Genomic DNA, 10,030 nt, shown 5'->3' on the forward strand with positions numbered 1-10,030 from the left:
TTCCCAACCTAAGGGTCGCGACCCAAAGCGGGGTCGCCTGAAAGGGTTCCCGTACATTTGAAACCACGACAATTGCACCTGCATACTATTGCACCTATGGATTTTTGTTTTTGTTTTGCGGATATTTGAACCCATACTAACCCTAACCCATGGGTTTTATCAACAGCATATAGATTGAACCCGCGGATATATACATGGGTTCAAATGTACGGTCACCGCTTGAAAGTATTCCGAGGTTCCGTTTCTCAAGGAAAACTTGGAAAATTCTTCGATTTATATTTTGGAAATTTTTTTCGTGTTTATTTTTATATTTGGTATTGAAATTCTTTCCAATAATTAAGTGTTTATCTTGGAAGTATCACAGAATAAAAAATTGGAAGCATTTATTCTGCCAGGTAAACCACTCCACGATTTCATAAACTCGCTGATGGCAAACAAGCCCAGGTTTCTCTCTTTTGGTAGATAATTTATGGACCTCCTGAAGTATGCGTATCAAGATGCCGCACAACCTGAACTCAAGTTGTGTACCAGGTTCGGGTTCAGGTTGTGCGACATCTTGGTGAGCATACTTCAGGAGTACCGAAATTATTATATAAAAATGATATTTTTATACTAGTAATTTATTTTGCGGCTATATAAAATTACTACATGCCGTTTGGTAATTACGGGTCGCAAGATTTTACAAAATTTATTTTTTTAAATTCGGGTCTCTTAAAAAGGTTGGGAACCACTGGTGTAAAAGATAGGTGTGACGTAATGTGATTACTCAAATGATGAGTAGCTCAACAACTCTTAATTGTTGCAGCGCACATCATCTCATATATTTGTCTTGCTCACCAATTGTAAAGAGCTGTTTTAGACGGTTTGTTTATGGTTACTGTTAAAAATGTTGTAGAGTTGTGCCGCTTTTCTCAATAAACGGAGTTCAGTTGCACGCGAGTTTATATTCTGAGCAATTAAGTAACGAAACAATCGGCCATGCCGAACCAGGAAGATTCAGGTTCTTTTAAAATAGAGTTAATTAGTGGTCGCTTGTGCACGGCTATGTTCGGAGCGAAATACGTACTGAATACAAGGTTTAAAAAGGGTTCTGAGTATATTCTACTCACATTGCAATTTGCAATCTATAGCGTGAGGTAGAGCAAAGGTGAGCAAGGTTTCCGGACCAGGAGTCAACGATTTTGCTTATCTAGACTGATGGGCCATGTAAGTGTGACGTAAAAAGTTACATTTTATAACAATGTTTACAGTGTTACAAAAGCAAAAGTGGAAAACAATAAGCCACGAGCTAAAAATAAATTTAATCGCATTCACAACAAATTTCTTCAGCCATTTTTTAGCCAGTTAAAACATCAAAATTTGGTTTTAGTTTGGTTGTGCAGCATCAGGCGGGGCAGATTGAATTACCCAACGCAGTTTGCTCATGTCAGTGGTAGAGTTTTGAGATGAATGTTAACCCTTTACCGATTGAATATTATTAAGGTATTTTTGACTCAGAATTCTTAATTCCTTTGATAATTTATTTACATTAATTTAGGAATTTGAATTACAGATGTTCTGCGTTGTTTTACAAGGAATGTCTTCCGCGAACAACATCGACAGACGAAAGGTATGTATGACGTCACAAACAGAATCACTTATCTGAAGACTATAAATAAACAGCTGTAAATAGAACGGATGCCGTCGAATAGTCGCAGAATGAGGTTAGAAATGAGAGGTTTAAAAACATACTCAGCCAAGTCTGGCTGTATATGTACCTCTCCGAGTGGGCCTATCGCTAAATAGACAAAATTTAACGGGCGCGATTGCCTATCGCAGCGGTGTCCAACGTTTTATGTCCCGTCGCCCCTTTCCGGGGACTTTTAGCACTTATGGCCCTCACTGTTAATCATTCCAGTGGAACTTATGGTGGTATTGATTGTCAGATTCAAAATCCCATTATGTTCAAACAATTCATGCTCGACAAGATGAAACACCATGTGAATTAAATTTAACAGCAATGAAAATAAAAAGAATGCGGGGTTTTCTCGTGAAGGGAAAGTAAAATTCACCATATGACGTAGGCCTATTAATTCATCTTCGAATACGCATAACGATTGACGGTGTAATACTGGTTTATTACAGTGTAATTATGGTTTACTGACATCGTTGGTGACTACTGGTCTTGATTTTACAGAAATGAGTGTTTAAAGAAAATTCTAATCGACTAGAGCCATCGTTCAAAATAATACGACAATGAGTTGACTAATATGTCGACTCTGGTTTTTGAAAAAATTCGGCTCCAACTCTAATGTTTGGAATAACGTTAAAAAAAAAATTTGCATTCGAACGTCGTTTGAATGTTTTGTACAAAGCCCTAGCTAAAAGAAAACAACCCACTAACGCTGAAAATAAGAAAATTAGTGCGATTATCCAGTTAGGGTTAAGAATGCAGATTGCGCTGGAAATCTAAAATATAAAATCATTCCTAACCCGAACTGTACACTTACTGATTTGTTATGTAAAACGTGGCGGGGTATTGTCTCAAATCTGACCTTTTTGCATTAGTGTCGAGGGCTTTGTACAAAAGATCCGAGATTTTGACATTGGCTCTGGAAAGGCCAGTTGGTATATATACGACGTTTTTAAATGAAGTAATCCAATTTATTCCTGGGGCAGTTTCAAATACCAGATAATTTCAGAATCGAAACGATCATTTTAAATGAAGCATATCCAATTTATTCCTGGGGCAGTTTCAAATACCAGATAATTTCAGAATCGAAACGACCATTTTCTGAATCGAATCCCGAATACATACTTGAAGAACCATCCTACTCTATCAAGTGATTAATGTGCGGTTATTAGAGTTCACTCTCTATGGGTTTGAATATGAATCACGCAGCAAATATTTCACATTCATAAATCCCATAGAGACTCAAATATTTTCACAACTGCACATCGTGTAAGGAGACTCTCGGGTATAGTGCCAAACATTGCACGTCAGGTAATTTGATACAAATACCCAACGTCTTTACCAGTCTTGTAAAATAAAACGGGTTACCTAATAATATTTATCTCCTTGGGAGAGGAAAGGAACAAGACGATCACAAATCTTGCGAATCGGGTTATTTTATATGAAACAAAACTGGATTAGACATAAAAAATTTCGGACCTCATGAAGTACGCGCACCAAGATGGCGCACAACCTGAACTCAGGTTGTGTACCAGGTTAGAGTTCAGGTTATGCGACATCTTGGTTTTCATATCTTTTTCGAAGGAAGGGAAAGTCGAGACGACAGTTTACTACTTTAGCAAGCTCTTAGACAAAATCGGCAGAAAAACCCCAGAGAATATGCTATATAATTAAAATACCCAAACAATTGTTTTGAATTAAAAACAACAACAACGGTTCATCGTGAAGGTCTGTAAATCCACGTCGTGCCAAGAATGTCACAAAGTGCAGATTAAAACTGTGTAATCATATAGAATTATAGAACATCACGCGAACATCAATCATGAAACTAAGTTTTTGTGACAATTTAGCAAATAATAATTTGTCTGGACATTAATTGTTGTTAACAACAAACAACCGAAAAATATTCACTTTGTGCCCAAAAATCAGGAAGCGCAGTTTATAAATGAATAAATTCTTATAAGTATTTACCATTTAATTTTTGACAAATAAACTTTGCCAAATCGACAGTTGGTCATTCGCGCGTCGTCCAAGTCCACAGCTGCGGAGTGTTTAATAATCAAATTAACCACCGATCACACTTTGAAGCGCCGCTTTAGAGATTTGACCTCCTGCAATGGTGATCTGTAATCTAATATTTGAATTCGGGCAACACTTTATCAAAATAGCCCCATTTTGACGCAATTACAATAACAAAATCATTTTGCCGAAAAATTGAAAACTAGCTATTTGAAACAAAAAAAGAATATATGTAAGCGGGGGTGGAACGACTACCGCACGGTTAGCAGAATTTAGACCAAATGTTGAAAGAATGGCCATAAAAAAGTGTGTGTCAGGTTACATAAAGTTTCACCATGAAATATAAAAATGCGTATGAATACGAGGTGAAAAAGAAGTGAACTTGCTTATCTTTTTCATATTCTACTTACATTGTAATTTGCAATCTATAGCATGAGATAGACTGGTTGGCGAGGTTTTCGGACCAGCGACCAAAAATTTTGCCCTCCTGGACTTGCGAGCCATGTAAGTGTGACGTAAAAAGCATTTTTCGCGTATTTCCGGCCTTAATTCGGGAGTTGAAATGCGGAATTTTCATGATTAAAGTTTGGGTGTATATTTCAATATATCTGTATTTGGATTCAATTCGACTGTGCAACTCTACAATATACGAACGTTTGGCATTACAATATATTGTGAGGAGTGCAGAATTTCGTCCCTAATTCATGAACAAAAGTTTATTTATAAATAGATTTGTGACAGGAGTTACTTGATCGATCACTCCGTGTTGAAACTGTGCATTTATGATGACCGATTTACTCGGTTACACCAGCTAGCGGACTTGGTTAGCATAGGATAGGATTCTCATCCACGAAGTGAGTAAAGAGAGATCAGTCAGCTCAACTGCAGTTGGGCATCTGGCCGATGGCGGCCATGCCTCGTGTCATGGGCGCCGTTTGGATTTGGGCGCAAAAGGGTAAAAAGATTTAATCGTAAAATGTTTCAATAAATAATTTCAAAATCAATTTTATTGTCATATTCACATATTATGACGTCAATTTCTGTGAGTGACAAAACATTTTTCAACGAAATAGAAGAATTTTTGTGAACAGCGGCGATCGGCAAAGAGTTGTGATGAATCGTTCACTCCTTTCGAACATTATTATGACATCAATCATTAACTTTATTCCGTCACAATTCTATTATGACGTCACGTTTTAAATTGTATTAAAAGTAATCCGTGAATGTAGCAACGAATTATAGTGACACTTCATGGGAATATCAATGTGGACATGACGTCATAGTCCGTCTCTATGACGCAATATTTTTATTTATAGGTGTCTGAGTGAAGTTGACGTCGTAGTTCGTATATTTGACGTAATACCGCTTATCGGGATGTGAACGTGACGTCATACTACGTTATCTGCGACGTAATATTTCTTTTCGAATATCCGACGAGGCCTTTTGTGAATGCCAGGATGAGCGTAACGTCATAGCACGTTATCAGTGACGGGATGATGCCTTTTGGGAACGCCAGCTTGCATCAGGGATCAATGCTTTCTCGAATCGAGTAGAGTTAGAGTTCATTTTATAACAATTTTTATTATTTTTGATAAATACCAACTCAATTATCTTGTAAAACAATCAGAATAAATAATAAGAATAATAATTTATAAATATTGTGCATTTGAGATTTTTCTTAATAATCAAATACACAAAAACATTGGTTAGTTAGTACAAACTCAGGATAGGTTTGATTTAAGTTCATAAAATATCATCCCGGATAACTTTTTGCTTTACAAAAAGGTCGAACCGAATTTAAGTTTAACAGTTATTAAATTATATTAATAATATTTGGTAACCTAGTTTTAGACCGCCCTATCAATCGCCTTTCAAATTCATTAGATATATAGGGTCGGCAAAATTAATAGTTAAATGAATTGATTAAGAATAAATATCACCCCATTTTTGGCCCACAATGTCCAACAAAATTGGGTACTTCCGTAGTATGTGTACCAGATTAGGGTGAGCCATAATTTTATTCCGATTTTCCTTATTTTAGTTCTATTACAAGTTCGGGGACTGTCTGTGTTATCCAAGTGAATATAGCCCATATGCTTCCGTCCCGTTACACAACTTGATGTATGTAGTTACTTCCATATTGGTACACATTCTTCTGGAGCTCCCAAAATTGTACATAAATTTGTAATGTTATTGTAAACGAAATGCCCTAAAATCAATATTTTTAATACGTTTTCACACCAAAATATCATCACAACGTAAAGATTACTAACAAGGGTATAGACTAGCAGCGAAGTACAATTGGTAGATAATAGACAATACGCTTCCAATCGTGCAAGAAATCACAACACAAATAAATTCCAAACACAAATTATCATGCAAAACAGTACCGGATTTCATCGCAATTGACAGGAAGTCGACAAGAAGACAAAAACTAGTCATCATAAGTCTGCGACACCAAGATTTAAAACGAGTCAATAATAAAAATTTAATAATGAAATTTAAAAAACAATAAACACAAAGAGAAACTTAGTCATTCAAAAAATTTAACAACAAGGTATGCTTTGATATAAATCTTCATATATGATTTGAAAGCGACAAAAATTATATATATATTTATACATATTTGGAAAAAATTAAACTGAACAGGTAATTTTTAGACCCTGGCGATTTATTAGCCGACCTGGACTGGTGAAGTGAGTGAAACTGGGCAGTTTCTGGTACCGTACAATAGGACATGGTCCGGTAATGGAATGGTAAACCGGGTAACCGATTTTAGATGGTTAACGGTTACGATTTATTTTAACCGTTAACTGGCATCTCAGGTACAAATCAACTTTATAATGTACAATTTCTTTAAAAATGATTACGTCGCAAATTTATATCCAATGGCGTTTAATTTTATATGAATATCACTAACTGTATTGATAAGGATGCAATAAACGGTTAAAATGTTTTCCCTATCTTTTCCATCTATCTTATCATCTTTAATCTTTTTCAGAATAAGCTTTACTCAATTTTTGAACATTATCCCGAGTTCTTAGGACAGTTTGCTCTTTCTTTGCACCGCTCTCCCAATCGTTTGCCTTATTATAAGCTTCAATCGCTTGTAAGTGGGAATTCTTTGCTTTTTATAGTTTTTCAAATAATAGTGGGTCAAACCTGAGTTATTTAATAAGCAACCATATATCGTATATTTTGTAGATTTAGAATCGAATTGGCGCTTCATAATATCCATGCCTTGTTCGTAAAATTGAAGCGTTTTTGAATATTCGCCAACTCGTCCATAATTAATGCCGATATCGTTCAGACACCTAACCTCAGATCTTGTTTTCAAATCAACATCAGCGCCAATGATACTTCGTAAATCAGTCAGAATTTCTAAACTAATATCAATCCTGAAATTTTTGACTAACTTCCGCATTTTTTTCCATGTTCCAACATTTTAGCAACCAAGTTGTAACATTTGAACGAACAATCTCGAATGCCGAGAACGGCTTATTTCGGATTCAAATCCAGTTTATACAACTTGGAGGCGCAAGAGAGCAACACCGAAGCCCAAATATAGGACAAGTCACTGATGCACAAATCAATCTGAACTATGACGCCATCAACTCAACTGTTTAAAACAATTATCGGGGATGACGTCATCATAGTTTCTATGTTACCGACATCAATACTTTTTTCAAGATGGAAGTAGAATTACACTAGCATAAGTTGCTGTGCAAGGCTCATCGGACGGTGTTCGAGCCAAACAGCGGCATCTTTGAACTAGGTTTGTCGAATGAGATAACGTTGTGGACTGAGTAGTTTGGCTGGGTTAAAGGTTTCAGTCTCTCTACAGTCTACACAACTTGATGTAAAGTGGGCGAACAAAATTAATTACCTCCATATTGGTACACACACTTCTGAAGCGCCGAAAGTTATGCAGTCATGCTTTTATATTGGGATTTGACCCCTCAACTCTCAGCTCTCGTCATTTCCAAAAACTATTATGACGCTACATTATTTTATCGTGACGTGAAGATTCAGTATCTCTGCGAACTTATGCTTCTTATTGTAAGTTTTTTTTTAATTCAACGCTATTTTCATTATGCGCTTAACACACTCCAAACAGGGAGACACTGATACATAAAGATCATTTCTGTAACGATCGTTTCTGATGTTTCCGGTTGAAAATGCCCAGTCAATTCTTTACGTCTTGTTTTTTGTTTGTCAAACCGCTTTTGCCCGAAATTGTATGATTTTTTTTGTATCAATTGCCTGTTTTTTGGTTGACGAAACAATAAATATCTTTCTCTCGCTCTGTATGGGACCTTGCGGATCAGATAATGAAAAAAATATTGTATCTTTGCTGGAAGCTTTTTACAGAAGATCTTTCATTGCTGTTATCATCACGGCGTATTTCCGAATTTTCAGAGGTCCAGAGTTGGGTGATTATTTGAGTCAGAATCAGAATATTTAATCGTGACTCAACAAAAAGCATCAAGCTTATATGTGTTTTTAACAGTTTATTAAAGGAATCTCACCACATACATACCAAAATTTTTGTTATCAAAATTTGATCTCCTCGAGAGTTTGGAATTGGAGTCACAATTTTTTTTATTCCGAGTCGGAGTTGATTGTAAATTTTTACCGGAATGCATGCAACCGCAAAAACGAGGCAATGTTTATGACCATGGTTGATTATTATCTGTCTGAACTAAAGAAGTGTCTGAGCGATTGAAGAAACTACAATTGTTACATCATTATATACTCATAGTTGAATGATAATTTTTACGGAAAGAAGCAACGAAATCGGTGCTCGGGGAAACATCCATTGATTAATGTTTAGGTGTCGCTGCTAAATAACCAGTTTTGGTTCTCCGCGGCTTCCCTTTTTCAGTAAAAATGTGTGTTGAATTTTATTTATTTTTCAATTTCGTATATTATTTTTTACTGGATGGAAAAAATAAAATTGACTATGACTATGTTATGACAGAAGCTGGTTACTAATCCGCCAGAGTGCGCTATCGAACCGTGATTTGTCAATTAAAAATTTCGAAATTTGCTCCGCACTGAGAGCGAGTATCAATTAGTTAAGTAGGCAATTGTCGAGTGCAAACTCCTGGAACGCCCCTGACTTTAGGTCCGACTCCGACTACAAGAAATCAAACTTTGAACACAATAACATCGTAATAGATAGACAATTCATCTTTAATTGTGTATTTGAGAATCATTTGTCGAAATTCGGACTCAAACGTTGCCACGAAAGTTTAATAAACGGTTTTCATGGTTCGGTGTTCTGGGAGAGAAAAAGTATGCAAACCTAAAACGTTTGGCAGAGAAGTATAGTCGAAGTCCTAAACCTTAATTTGAGCGGTTTCTGCGACCAACTTACCCAGACACGACATATAAATAACACGTAATGATTGTGGAGATTGCCAAACAGAATTTTATGTTTTGAGTTTGAAGCAATATTGTAGGCCACGACTATCATAAAGGAGTTTACTGATTGACGACAGACTAGACTGCAACCTTCCGATAAGGGGAATTGGCGAATGATGGACCTGAATTCAAAATATCAATTTAAGCGGTTATGGAGACCAACTTGAATGGATGTTTACCCAAGCATCGATTTCCTTGTTCATGTTAGTAATAACTACCAATATGTAAAAAGTTAATGGTGGCGTAACAATTGCAACTTGTGCCGCCGTTCCGACGCTTCTTTCGCTCGGACAGATATTCAAGCATGGTTGTAAACAGCAAAGTCCTTATATACCTAAGTTGCGCAACAATGGAAATTGGCCGCCATTTTCGATCAATATCGCCTGCGAGGTTACGGCGGTTCTGCGTGATCCGCGGCTAGGCTGGTGCCTTCTGCTATAGAATTAAAGGCTGTTCGGCTCTAATTGCAGCGGGAATAGCAAAACAGTGCAACTATTGAAGCTATCATCAGATGCAGAGAAGGAGGAAATGGGAAAATAACTGTAGGCGACGTAAAGGCTGGAAATCTGGCCAAGGCAGTTCCTTGTGTGAGGTTAGTCAAACGAATGGCCTAATGTCAAACTAACACCAGGAAAGATAGGTGGTACACAGTTTTAGGATGATGTCATATTTAATTATTTATGTCACGTTGCCGATTCGACTCATTTAAGTTAGCTCTGACCCCAGGAAAGTTGAGTTAAATTAGTAAGATTTTCTAAATGCTGGCTTCAGATGTCAGGTCAGCAGGTTAGGGAAACTGTTTTCAAATCTTCCTAAGTAATGCAAAGTCAGAACATTGCATTGAATGTATCAGATTTATTGTCACGATTGTTTAAAGCACTGCAGTAACAAAAATTTATAGTAATTAGCAGC

Source organism: Styela clava, chromosome 14, assembly GCF_964204865.1.
Source record: "Styela clava chromosome 14, kaStyClav1.hap1.2, whole genome shotgun sequence".
Taxonomy (NCBI): Eukaryota; Metazoa; Chordata; class Ascidiacea; order Stolidobranchia; family Styelidae; genus Styela; species Styela clava.